The sequence below is a fragment of the Hypomesus nipponensis genome, chromosome 6, assembly GCF_054491055.1.
Source record: "Hypomesus nipponensis isolate SF chromosome 6, ASM5449105v1, whole genome shotgun sequence".
In the NCBI taxonomy this organism is placed as follows: domain Eukaryota; kingdom Metazoa; phylum Chordata; class Actinopteri; order Osmeriformes; family Osmeridae; genus Hypomesus; species Hypomesus nipponensis.
The window spans coordinates 14,632,525-14,646,061 of record NC_140366.1 but is presented as its reverse complement, the minus strand read 5'-3'; positions in this window follow the sequence as shown (position 1 = coordinate 14,646,061).

Sequence of the window (13,537 nt, the reverse complement as noted above, 5' to 3'; positions counted from 1 at the left end):
GGGTAGTCATTTCATCGATTCACACTAATTTGGAGCCGTTGTTTTTTATTTAGAGTCGTCACAGAGCCATTACCACACAGGTCACCATTTCTGACGGCCGTCAGAATGTGTGCCCCCCCCCAAAAAAGATGTTTTAAGAATGTGTGTTCCCACCCTAACTGCTTCCTAAAGGTATTACAATTTCGACAGATCGTTTGGGGTACTTATTTAATCGATTCACATTAATCTGGAGCCGTTGTTTTTTATTTAGAGTCGTCACAGAGCCATTACCACACAGGTCACCATTTTTGACGGCCGTCAGAATGAGTGACCCACAATTTAAAAAAAATATGTTTTAAGAATGTTTGTTCCCACCTTAACTGCTTCCCAAAGGCTTTACAACTTCGAAATATACTTTTGTTGTAGTTATTTAATCGATTCACACTAATCTGGAGCCATTTTTTCTGATTTGGAGTCATCACAGAGCCAATACAACAGAGGACACCATTTCTGACAGCCGTCAGAATGTGTGACCCAAAAATATTTATATTTTTAAGAATGTGTTCCCACCGTAACTGCTTCTCAAAGGTATTCACATTTCGAAAGATGGTTTGAGTAGTTATTTAATCGATTCACACAAATCTTGAGCCGTTGTTTCTAATTTAGAGTCGTCATAGAGCCATTACCACACAGGTCACCATTTCTGACGGCCGTCAGAATGTGTGACCCACAATAATAATAAAAAATGTTTTAAGAATGTGTGTTCCCACCGTAAATGCTTCCCAAAGGTATTAAAACTTTCAAAGATGGTTTGGGGTAGTCATTTCATCGATTCACACTAATTTGGAGCCGTTGTTTTTTATTTAGAGTCGTCACAGAGCCATTACCACACAGGTCACCATTTCTGACGGCCGTCAGAATGTGTGACCCACAATTTAAAAAAAATATGTTTTAAGAATGTTTGTTCCCACCTTAACTGCTTCCCAAAGGCTTTACAACTTCGAAATATACTTTTGTTGTAGTTATTTAATCGATTCACACTAATCTGGAGCCATTTTTTCTGATTTGGAGTCATCACAGAACCAATACAACAGAGGACACCATTTCTGACAGCCGTCAGAATGTGTGACCCAAAAATATTTATATTTTTAAGAATGTGTTCCCACCGTAACTGCTTCTCAAAGGTATTCACATTTCGAAAGATGGTTTGAGTAGTTATTTAATCGATTCACACAAATCTTGAGCCGTTGTTTCTAATTTAGAGTCGTCATAGAGCCATTACCACACAGGTCACCATTTCTGACGGCCGTCAGAATGTGTGACCCACAATAATAAAAAAAAAAAGATGTTTTAAGAATGTGTGCTCCCTCTGTAACTGCTTCCCAAAGGTATTACAATTTCGAAAGATCGATAGGGTAGTTATTTAATCGATTCACACTAATCTGGAGCCATTTTTTCTTATTTAGAGTCAGCATAGAGCCATTACCACCGAGGTCACCATTTCTGACGGCCGTCAGAATGTATGACCCACAATAATAAATAAAAAAATGTTTTAAGAATGTGTGTTCCCACCGTGAATGCTTCCCAAAGGTATTAAAACTTTCAAAGATGGTTTGGGGTAGTTATTTCATCGATTCACACTAATTTGGAGCCGTTGTTTTTTATTTAGAGTCGTCACAGAGCCATTACCACACAGGTCACCATTTCTGACGGCCGTCAGAATGTGTGACCCACAATTTAAAAAAAATATGTTTTAAGAATGTTTGTTCCCACCTTAACTGCTTCCCAAAGGCTTTACAACTTCGAAATATACTTTTGTTGTAGTTATTTAATCGATTCACACTAATCTGGAGCCATTTTTTCTGATTTGGAGTCATCACAGAGCCAATACAACAGAGGACACCATTTCTGACAGCCGTCAGAATGTGTGACCCAAAAATATTTATATTTTTAAGAATGTGTTCCCACCGTAACTGCTTCTCAAAGGTATTCACATTTCGAAAGATGGTTTGAGTAGTTATTTAATCGATTCACACAAATCTTGAGCCGTTGTTTCTAATTTAGAGTCGTCATAGAGCCATTACCACAAAGGTCACCATTTCTGACGGCCGTCAGAATGTGTGACCCACAATAATAAATAAAAAAAGATGTTTTAAGAATGTGTGCTCCCTCTGTAACTGCTTCCCAAAGGTATTACAATTTCGAAAGATCGTTAGGGTAGTTATTTAATCGATTCACACTAATCTGGAGCCGTTTTTTCTTATTTAGAGTCAGCATAGAGCCATTACCACCGAGGTCACCATTTCTGACGGCCGTCAGAATGTGTGACCCACAATAATAAATAAAAAAATGTTTTAAGAATGTGTGTTCCCTCTGTAACTGCTTCCCATAGGTATTAAAACTTTCAAAGATGGTTTGGGGTAGTTATTTCATCGATTCACACTAATTTGGAGCCGTTGTTTCTAATTTAGAGTCGTCATAGAGCCAGTACCACACAGGTCACCATTTCTGACGGCCGTCAGAATGTGTGCCCCCCCCCCCAAAAAGATGTTTTAAGAATGTGTGTTCCCACCCTAACTGCTTCCTAAAGGTATTACAATTTCGACAGATCGTTTGGGGTACTTATTTAATCGATTCACATTAATCTGGAGCCGTTGTTTTTTATTTAGAGTCGTCACAGAGCCATTACCACACAGGTCACCATTTCTGACGGCCGTCAGAATGTGTGACCCACAATTTAAAAAAAATATGTTTTGAGAATGTTATTTCCCACCTTACCTGCTTCCCAAAGGCTTTACAACTTCGACATATACTTTTGTTGTAGTTATTTAATCGATTCACACTAATCTGGAGCCATTTTTTCTGATTTGGAGTCATCACAGAGCCAATACAACAGAGGACACCATTTTTGACAGCCGTCAGAATGTGTGACCCAAAAATATTTATATTTTTAAGAATGTGTTCCCACCGTAACTGCTTCCCAAAGGCATTCAAATTTCGAAAGATGATTTGGGGTAGTTCTTTCATCGATTCACACTAATCTGGAGCCGTTGTTTCTGATTTAGAGTCAGCATAGAGCCATTACCACACAGGTCACCATTTCGGACGGCCGTCAGAATGTGTGACCCCCCCAAAAAAAATGTTTTAAGAATGTGTGTTCCCACTGTACCTGCTTCCCAAAGGTATTATAACTTCGAAAAATTATTTTGTTGTGGTTATTTAATCGATTCACACTAATCTGGAGAATTTTTTCTTTATTAGAGTCATTGTAGAGCCAATACCACCGAGGTCACCATTTCTGACGGCCGTCAGAATGTGTGACCCACAATAAAAAAAAAAGGTGTTTTAAGAATGTGTGTTCCCACCCTAACTGCTTCCTAAAGGTATATTAACATTTCGAAAGATCGTTTGGGGTAGTTATTTAATCGATCTACACTAATCTGGAGCCGTCGTTTCTGATTTAGAGTCGTCATAGAGCCATTACCACACAGGTCACCATTTCTGACGGCCGTCAGAATGTGTGACCCCCCCCCCAAAAAAGATGTTTTAAGAATGTGTGTTCCCACCCTAACTGCTTCCTAAAGGTATATTAACATTTCGAAAGATGGTTTGGAGTAGTTATTTAATCGATTCACACTAATCTTGAGCCGTTGTTTCTGAATTAGAGTCGTCATAGAGCCATTACCACACAGGTCACCATTTCTGACGGCCGTCAGAATGTGTGACCCACAATAATAATAAAAAATGTTTTAAGAATGTGTGTTCCCACCGTAAATGCTTCCCAAAGGTATTAAAACTTTCAAAGATGGTTTGGGGTAGTCATTTCATCGATTCACACTAATTTGGAGCCGTTGTTTTTTATTTAGAGTCGTCACAGAGCCATTACCACACAGGTCACCATTTCTGACGGCCGTCAGAATGTGTGACCCACAATTTAAAAAAAATATGTTTTAAGAATGTTTGTTCCCACCTTAACTGCTTCCCAAAGGCTTTACAACTTCGAAATATACTTTTGTTGTAGTTATTTAATCGATTCACACTAATCTGGAGCCATTTTTTCTGATTTGGAGTCATCACAGAACCAATACAACAGAGGACACCATTTCTGACAGCCGTCAGAATGTGTGACCCAAAAATATTTATATTTTTAAGAATGTGTTCCCACCGTAACTGCTTCTCAAAGGTATTCACATTTCGAAAGATGGTTTGAGTAGTTATTTAATCGATTCACACAAATCTTGAGCCGTTGTTTCTAATTTAGAGTCGTCATAGAGCCATTACCACACAGGTCACCATTTCTGACGGCCGTCAGAATGTGTGACCCACAATAATAAAAAAAAAAGATGTTTTAAGAATGTGTGCTCCCTCTGTAACTGCTTCCCAAAGGTATTACAATTTCGAAAGATCGATAGGGTAGTTATTTAATCGATTCACACTAATCTGGAGCCATTTTTTCTTATTTAGAGTCAGCATAGAGCCATTACCACCGAGGTCACCATTTCTGACGGCCGTCAGAATGTATGACCCACAATAATAAATAAAAAAATGTTTTAAGAATGTGTGTTCCCACCGTGAATGCTTCCCAAAGGTATTAAAACTTTCAAAGATGGTTTGGGGTAGTTATTTCATCGATTCACACTAATTTGGAGCCGTTGTTTTTTATTTAGAGTCGTCACAGAGCCATTACCACACAGGTCACCATTTCTGACGGCCGTCAGAATGTGTGACCCACAATTTAAAAAAAATATGTTTTAAGAATGTTTGTTCCCACCTTAACTGCTTCCCAAAGGCTTTACAACTTCGAAATATACTTTTGTTGTAGTTATTTAATCGATTCACACTAATCTGGAGCCATTTTTTCTGATTTGGAGTCATCACAGAGCCAATACAACAGAGGACACCATTTCTGACAGCCGTCAGAATGTGTGACCCAAAAATATTTATATTTTTAAGAATGTGTTCCCACCGTAACTGCTTCTCAAAGGTATTCACATTTCGAAAGATGGTTTGAGTAGTTATTTAATCGATTCACACAAATCTTGAGCCGTTGTTTCTAATTTAGAGTCGTCATAGAGCCATTACCACAAAGGTCACCATTTCTGACGGCCGTCAGAATGTGTGACCCACAATAATAAATAAAAAAAGATGTTTTAAGAATGTGTGCTCCCTCTGTAACTGCTTCCCAAAGGTATTACAATTTCGAAAGATCGTTAGGGTAGTTATTTAATCGATTCACACTAATCTGGAGCCGTTTTTTCTTATTTAGAGTCAGCATAGAGCCATTACCACCGAGGTCACCATTTCTGACGGCCGTCAGAATGTGTGACCCACAATAATAAATAAAAAAATGTTTTAAGAATGTGTGTTCCCTCTGTAACTGCTTCCCAAAGGTATTAAAACTTTCAAAGATGGTTTGGGGTAGTTATTTCATCGATTCACACTAATTTGGAGCCGTTGTTTCTAATTTAGAGTCGTCATAGAGCCAGTACCACACAGGTCACCATTTCTGACGGCCGTCAGAATGTGTGCCCCCCCCCAAAAAAGATGTTTTAAGAATGTGTGTTCCCACCCTAACTGCTTCCTAAAGGTATTACAATTTCGACAGATCGTTTGGGGTACTTATTTAATCGATTCACATTAATCTGGAGCCGTTGTTTTTTATTTAGAGTCGTCACAGAGCCATTACCACACAGGTCACCATTTCTGACGGCCGTCAGAATGTGTGACCCACAATTTAAAAAAAATATGTTTTGAGAATGTTATTTCCCACCTTACCTGCTTCCCAAAGGCTTTACAACTTCGAAATATACTTTTGTTGTAGTTATTTAATCGATTCACACTAATCTGGAGCCATTTTTTCTGATTTGGAGTCATCACAGAGCCAATACAACAGAGGACACCATTTTTGACAGCCGTCAGAATGTGTGACCCAAAAATATTTATATTTTTAAGAATGTGTTCCCACCGTAACTGCTTCCCAAAGGCATTCAAATTTCGAAAGATGGTTTGGGGTAGTTCTTTCATCGATTCACACTAATCTGGAGCCGTTGTTTCTGATTTAGAGTCAGCATAGAGCCATTACCACACAGGTCACCATTTCGGACGGCCGTCAGAATGTGTGACCCCCCCAAAAAAAATGTTTTAAGAATGTGTGTTCCCACTGTACCTGCTTCCCAAAGGTATTATAACTTCGAAAAATTATTTTGTTGTGGTTATTTAATCGATTCACACTAATCTGGAGAATTTTTTCTTTATTAGAGTCATTGTAGAGCCAATACCACCGAGGTCACCATTTCTGACGGCCGTCAGAATGTGTGACCCACAATAAAAAAAAAAGGTGTTTTAAGAATGTGTGTTCCCACCCTAACTGCTTCCTAAAGGTATATTAACATTTCGAAAGATCGTTTGGGGTAGTTATTTAATCGATCTACACTAATCTGGAGCCGTCGTTTCTGATTTAGAGTCGTCATAGAGCCATTACCACACAGGTCACCATTTCTGACGGCCGTCAGAATGTGTGACCCCCCCCCAAAAAAGATGTTTTAAGAATGTGTGTTCCCACCCTAACTGCTTCCTAAAGGTATATTAACATTTCGAAAGATGGTTTGGAGTAGTTATTTAATCGATTCACACTAATCTTGAGCCGTTGTTTCTGAATTAGAGTCATAATAGAGCCATTACCACACAGGTCACCATTTCTGACGGCCGTCAGAATGTGTGAGCCCCCAAAAAACATGTTTTTTAGAATGTGTGTTCCCACTGTACCTGCTTTCCAAAGGTATTAAAACTTCGAAAAATTATTTTGTTGTGGTTATTTAATCGATTCACACTAATCTGGAGAATTTTTTCTTACTTAGAGAAATCATTTCTGACGGCCGTCAGAATGTGTGACCCACAAAAAAAAAATTGTTTCAAGAATGTGTATTCCCTCTGTAACTGCTTCCCAAAGGTATTAAAACTTTCAAAGATGGTTTGGGGTAGTTATTTCATCGATTCACACTAATCTTGAGCCGTTGTTTCTGATTTGGAGTCGTCATAGAGCCATTACCACACAGGTCACCATTTCTGTCGGCCGTCAGAATGTGTGACCCACAATGTTTTAAGAATGTGTGTTCCAGGGCCGGGTGCAGCCTGCTTTGACTGGGGGGGCAGTGAACACTTCTGGGGGGGGCATTATGATTACGGAAGGGGGTCGTATAATTCTTTATATAACCATTATTTTCTTATTTTTAAGTCTACTTAACGATCCGAGTGTTAATCAGGCACGGAGCCAGACGTTATACACATTCGGGGCTTAACCCAAACCCTTGACATATCCTCGGTTCGATCTGATTCTGGACAGGATCCTTCACAGTGCGAGCGCGCGCGAGCAAAATTTTTGGGCATTCATTTGAGGGCAAAATAGTTTTTTGAGCTCTATGTAAAATAAACCGCTGCTGTATTCCAATTGGTAAAAACTTGTCTATGAAGGTGATGTCTTTATCATTTATGGCTCCAAATTGACAGGGGAAGCAGAAACATGCATGTAGCTTGACTGAGTATTCTAACCAAGTTTGAGAGCGATGCCTAGGACCTTGGATGAAAATGCGCATGGGGTACGTTTGCAGAACAGGCCGCATTGGATTCAATAGCAACAAAGGAATAGTATTTACTTGAACATGGCCATTAAGAGTTGATCTGATTCATGTTCTAAATTCCATCCCTAGAGTACATCTGTGCGTCCACTCCACATACACTGCTTGCTCTGGGGTTCAATTGGCTTTCTTCAAAATCAACTCTCATTGTAAGGGAATAACACTTGCAACTGTCTTCTAAATGGAAATATTTTGATCAAAGTCCACTTCATATTCAAATGAAACTTCCCTCATGTTCATGCATACTGTAGCAGAGATAATGGACAGGAGCAAAGGCTGGGATGCACACCTCATTACTGAAGAGCATCACTCATCCTCTCATCCAGGATGGAGCTGAAGGCCTCTCACATAGAGTTAGCATGTGAATCATGTATGTTCAGTATCAGTATTTACATAATTTAACATGTTAATCTGTCTGGTAAAACAAACTGTGACATTATTATGTTGCCCTCCATACACACTCTCTTCCTCTTCCCCTTCTCAATCTCTCTACTTCTCTCTTCCTCTCTTTCTCTACCTCTCTCCTCCTCTCTCAATATAGCTACCTCTCTCTACCTCTCTCAATCTCTCTACCTCTCTCTTCCTCTCTCCATCTCTCTCTCCTCTCCCTGTTTCGTTCATCCTCCCTCCTTCCCTTTCTCCCTCTCCCTCTCCATCTCTCATCTTAACCTTTTTCCATCCCTCTCAACTCCTCCCCCTCTCACTCTCTCCTTCTCTCCTTTCACTCTCCTCTGCTGGACCCCATGGGACCACGATCAACAAATGTTTACAAACAAAATAAATAAATGCACAATGTTCCAATGATAAATATTCAAAATAACCCATGTCATATTCTGTTTAAACTCAAATCAAACAATGACATCTTTATAAAGCAATCACTGTATTCCCAAGCTGAAAATTATGCATTATGCATTTCACCTCTTTCACATGGGAGGAAATCATTCTTTCATCATGATGTAAACAAAAAGCTACATTAGTTACAAATTAAACCTATTTATATGCTTGTGGTGTGGCTCTGTCCAGTATACAGTAAACAATATATTCATTCTGGCTAAATAAGCTTTTATGTGCAGCTTCTGTGTCATTCAAAGCTACACCTACACAGGCTGTCAGGTAACAGCAGAGGTGAGGACACATCTGGGACTGGTTGGAGACTCATGCAGATGGAGCTTCTGGTTAGACGTGTGCGAAACACTCCTTAGACCCAGCGACCGCCATCTGCACAGGAGTGGAAAGAGAGAGAGTGGAAGAGGGAGCGAAAGAGAGGGAGCGAGAGAAGGAGAGAGGGAGAAAGAAGAAGAGAGCGGGAGAGAGAGGGAGGGAGAGGTGTGAGTGAGGGAGAAAGTGAGAAAAGAAAGTATGGCAGAAAAAACAAAGATCTAACCCTTAAAAACGCTGCCTTGTTCCCTAAACCCCCCCAGTGGGAAAAAATCAACGTTGGACCAGGAGTGGTTCCCTCTTGGGGACGGCCGTTTCCTCGTGTTCCTTTGTGTGGAACAAGAGAAGGGACTAGACTGTGTCGCCGGGTAAACGTGGTATTGATGTTGCCAGAGAGGTGACATAAAGAAGATACTGTGATGGAGTGGAGAGAGGTAACCTCAAGGACAGGAGAGGTAGTGGACGGAGGGATGAGGAGAGAGAGGTAGCAGGATGGAGGGGTTGGAAAAAGGCAGAGAAGGGAAGGGTGAGAGAGAGAGACAGAGAGAGAGAGACAGAGAGAGACAGACAGACAGAGAGACAGAGAGAGGGGAGACATATTGGATTTTTCTACTTGAAAAGGGATGTCATGGTTGACTGAGAATGTCTGCAGTGGCTTGTGATCTCTATTTGAAATGTTTTATCCTACAAATACGATACTGTATATCTGCTGTGTTCTATGCATTGGTGCATTACAGGAAAGTACTTCATCAACTGGAAAACATTTAAAATCAATCTCTCATAATCAGGGAAAGGCTGTATTTGCTGTTACAAGGACAGTTATCCAGGGGAGGGCAGTAAAGTTTTTTTTTTATACTTAAAAATGACAGTTAAATACGATAGGGACATTCACATGTTTAAAACTATGTGTGTAGGTTTATTGCCAACTAAATGTTCTGTGAATTAATGTGTCTTGATATTTATGCAGCCTTTTTACAAGCAATGTCACAATGTGCGTGTGAATTTACCGTCGCTATTTGGCTTCCCTTTGTGCTCTTGTAACAGTTCGAACTGTGTGTAAGTCTGAGGTGTGTGTGTGTGTGGGGTGTGTGTGTGTGGGGTGCGTGTGTGGGATGTGTGTGTGTGTCTCTGTGTGTTTCCCTCCTGAGAGCAGAGTCCTCAGGAGCTGACAGGTCTGCTGATGGAAGCCTCGGGCGTTGCTCTGCGTCGCTCCTCACGGCGCCGCATCTCTACGGCGATGGGATTAACGCCCCGTGGCGGGCTGGGAGACCATAGGGGCGAGGGAGGTGGAGGGGAGGAGGAGGGGGAAATGAGGGGTAAAGGAAAAAGGAGGGAGGGTGGAGGATGGAGGGAGGAGGGGGAAGAGGGGGGAGGAGAGAGGGAGGAGGAGGGGGGACGAGGGGGAAAGGAAAAAGGAGGGAGGGAGGGGGAGGATGGAGGGAGGCGGAGGGGGGAGGAGAGAGGGAGGAGGGGGGAAGAGGGGGGAAGAGAGAGGGAGGAGGAGGGGGGAGGAGGGGGAAAGGAAAAAGGAGGGAGGGGGGAGGATGGAGGGAGGCGGAGGGGGGAGGAGGGGGAAGAGGGGGGGAGAGAGGGAGGAGGAGGGGGGAGGAGGGGCGAGGAGGGGGGAGGACAGAGGGAGGAGGAGGAAGGAGGAGGGGGGAGGACAGAGGGAGGGGAGGAGGGGGGAGGAGGGGGGAGGACAGAGGGAGACGGGGGAGGAAGGAGGGGGGAGGAGGGGCAGGACAGAGGGAGGAGGGGGGAGGAGGGGGGAGGAGGAGGGGGGAGGAGGGGAAGGCAGCATGCAACAGCTGTGTCAGGGAGAGCCTGGTACGGAGTCAGGGGGTTTCTGTGGAAATCCTGCAGACAAGCAGGCCTCACACGCAGACACACACACCGTCCTACTGTGCACACACACACACACACACACACGCAGCACTGAGTCTCCTGAATCATGTGCGTCACAGCCCCTCGTCTCTCTGTGGATGCAGCAGTGATGCCCTGGGATCTTCCCCAACACACCTCAGTTTACTCACATCTGCAGAATCAAAAATAAAAACCTCACATGTCCTCCATCGAATGTTTACCGTCTGTGGTAAGTTTCTTTTGAGTTGAAGGTGAAAGTCACAAGAGTGATGGTGTTTGCCCTGACAGTGAGGCACTGGCTGGGAAGAGCAGCAAACAGGGTTGGGTCATCTGGTCTCTTCTGAGTAGGGATTAGAGGGAGACCATTAAGACGGCCAGGCTTAGGTCTGCTACCGCTGGACTCCTGAGCTGCCGCAGTCACTGGAAGTGTTGATTCAGGGATACCTCGAGGCTAATTAACCAACGCACTCCTCATGAACTCCTCAATCCCACCACTGCACCAGAGAACAGAGAGCGAGAAGGAGGAGAGCGAGAGGTAGGTTGAATGAGAGAGAACGTGAGAAAGATGGAGAGAGAAACTTAAGAGTGTGAGAAAGAGAAAATAGTGAGAAAGATTGAGAGAGAGAGAATCTGCCGTGCAGTATGTAAGTTCTGAGAAGGGGTTTGGGTATAGGATGTTCAGAGCCAGTAAACAGCTTTGCCCCATAGTACATCTTCAACATCCAGTAAACACCCTTTCCCACATAATTATTACAGTAATGTTCAAAGTGAACTAAGCTGATTAGTTTTTAGTTGTATCTAATGTGAAGACTGTCAATACATCTGCATGCATCTCACATTCAAGTCTGGTTCACACATACGTGTGACCAGGTCGGACAGCATCATGTCCTACATGTGTCATGTATGCAGCTTCACTGTTCCTGTGTAGCATGCATAAAACATGCCCCATGCCACGCCTGTGGTTTTGCAGTGTGACATGCGGTCGGAACAGGAGAACCCTGGTGAGAAACCCACCAGATCCATGCATTAACCAATAGACACAGAACAGCTGACGGAATGCTGAATGTCAAGGGCAAACCCATCACCGTCTAGCACAGAGCTGTCGTTCACACAGAGAGAGGGAGGGAGCGAGGGAGGGACAGAGAGAGAGAGAGAGAGAGAGAGAGGGAGAGGGAAAGAGAGGGAGAGAGAGAGAGAGTGAGGGAATGGGAGAGGGAGAGGGAAAGAGAGAAAGGAAATGGAAGAGGGAGAGGGAAAGAGAGAGAGAGAGAGAGGGAATGGAAGAGGGAGAGGGAAAGAGAGAGAGAGAGAGAGAGAGAGAGAGAGAGAGAGAGAGAGGGAGAGGGAGACGGAGAGAGACAGCAGGATGGGAGGATGGGGGCAAGAAAGAGAGGAATAGAGATGCAAAGAGAGAAAGGGGAGAAGGTGAAATGAAAGAGAGAGATAAGAGATGGCGTGACAAAAAGATAAATATAAATTCCTCATCTTTAACAGTATTTTTTAGATGGTACACTTCCTAAGACCTGAGATTTCAGAGGGCGTTCACCCATCATCTGAAGGTGGAGAATCAGAAATTCACAGACACAGAAAGTTTATATATTCTAGGTCACAAAACATAAACAAAAACAATGGATAACATTTATTCCATGATAACTTCAAATGGAATTCACATATACCTAAACGTCTCATTAGTGTCATATACAGTATATATACATTTGTGAAATATTTATGTGCCTGACTTTTTTCGTTGCCAGATTTTCACCCAGTCGGAAATACTGCTGACAGCTCCTTTAAACGTGACTGACTCGCCGCACTGGGAGCCGGAACGACACAGATTCTTTACATTGTGGGGTGAAACTACCGTGGTGCGTAGAATCTTCTGGGTCTGGTGGGCACCAGATGTGGATTGACCCGATCTGTACCCCTCCTGAACTCCCCACGGCTCCGCCACAGAAACTGCTTTTCATTAAGATGTTTACTGTGCTAGGGAAATGAATAACACCTACTGCAGTGGAATAAAAATGCATCAAATTGTCAATGTTCTTTCAGCAGTTCTTTCAGCAGTTCTCCCTCCTACTAAAACAATCCCAGACACATACACAACACAACTGTGCGTCCAGTGTTTCTTTTTGCTGGGCACGCTCCAGGCAAAGAGATCCAGATATTCTGCTTCAAGCCAGTCGAAGGTCAGGAGTGTGGCCCAGAGGTCTTTCATGTTCTTCACAGGAAGTGCAGCTCAGCCGACAGGATCTGACACGTTGTGTTTTGGGTCAGGGATAACTGCAAGCTTTCCAGAATCCTTGACTGAGGAAATTGGTTGGGGCGATGCGAGTGTTTGTTTGTGTGTGTCTGTCTGTGTGTGTGTGTGTTTGTTTGTGTGTGTGTGTTTGTGTGTATGCATGTGCTTGTGTGTGTTTTACTGTGTGAGACAGGCCACATTGCTGACAAAGATTTTAAAAGGTTAACATCTGAACTGACTTAACCTCAGAGTCTGGCTAGAATAGAGTGCATGGGTCACACAACCCCAGAAAGAACAATGTCATCAATCAAACCCTAACTACTAAAATACTCATAAAATGCATCTCTCTTGATCTTCCTACTCTGCTGATCCATCTGATCCATCCACTTCACAATAAAAAACGGCAGCTTCAACTAAGACCCAAGCTAACTGAAAAAGACGCATGTTCATTAGAATACTTTAACATTAGTCAGTGTAGAGGTGGCTTCATTAGCCACGATCGTCTGATCCAAACGCAGTTCAGCCAGACGACTGTTTAAAGAGTTTGAACTTCTCCCGTCATTTCTCCAAGAGTGACTGCGTTAGTGAGTGAGTTTGCAGCAATGTCTTGTGTGAGCTCTTCCTCGCGGGCTGTTCTCAGACAACGGCTGTCAGGGTTATTACA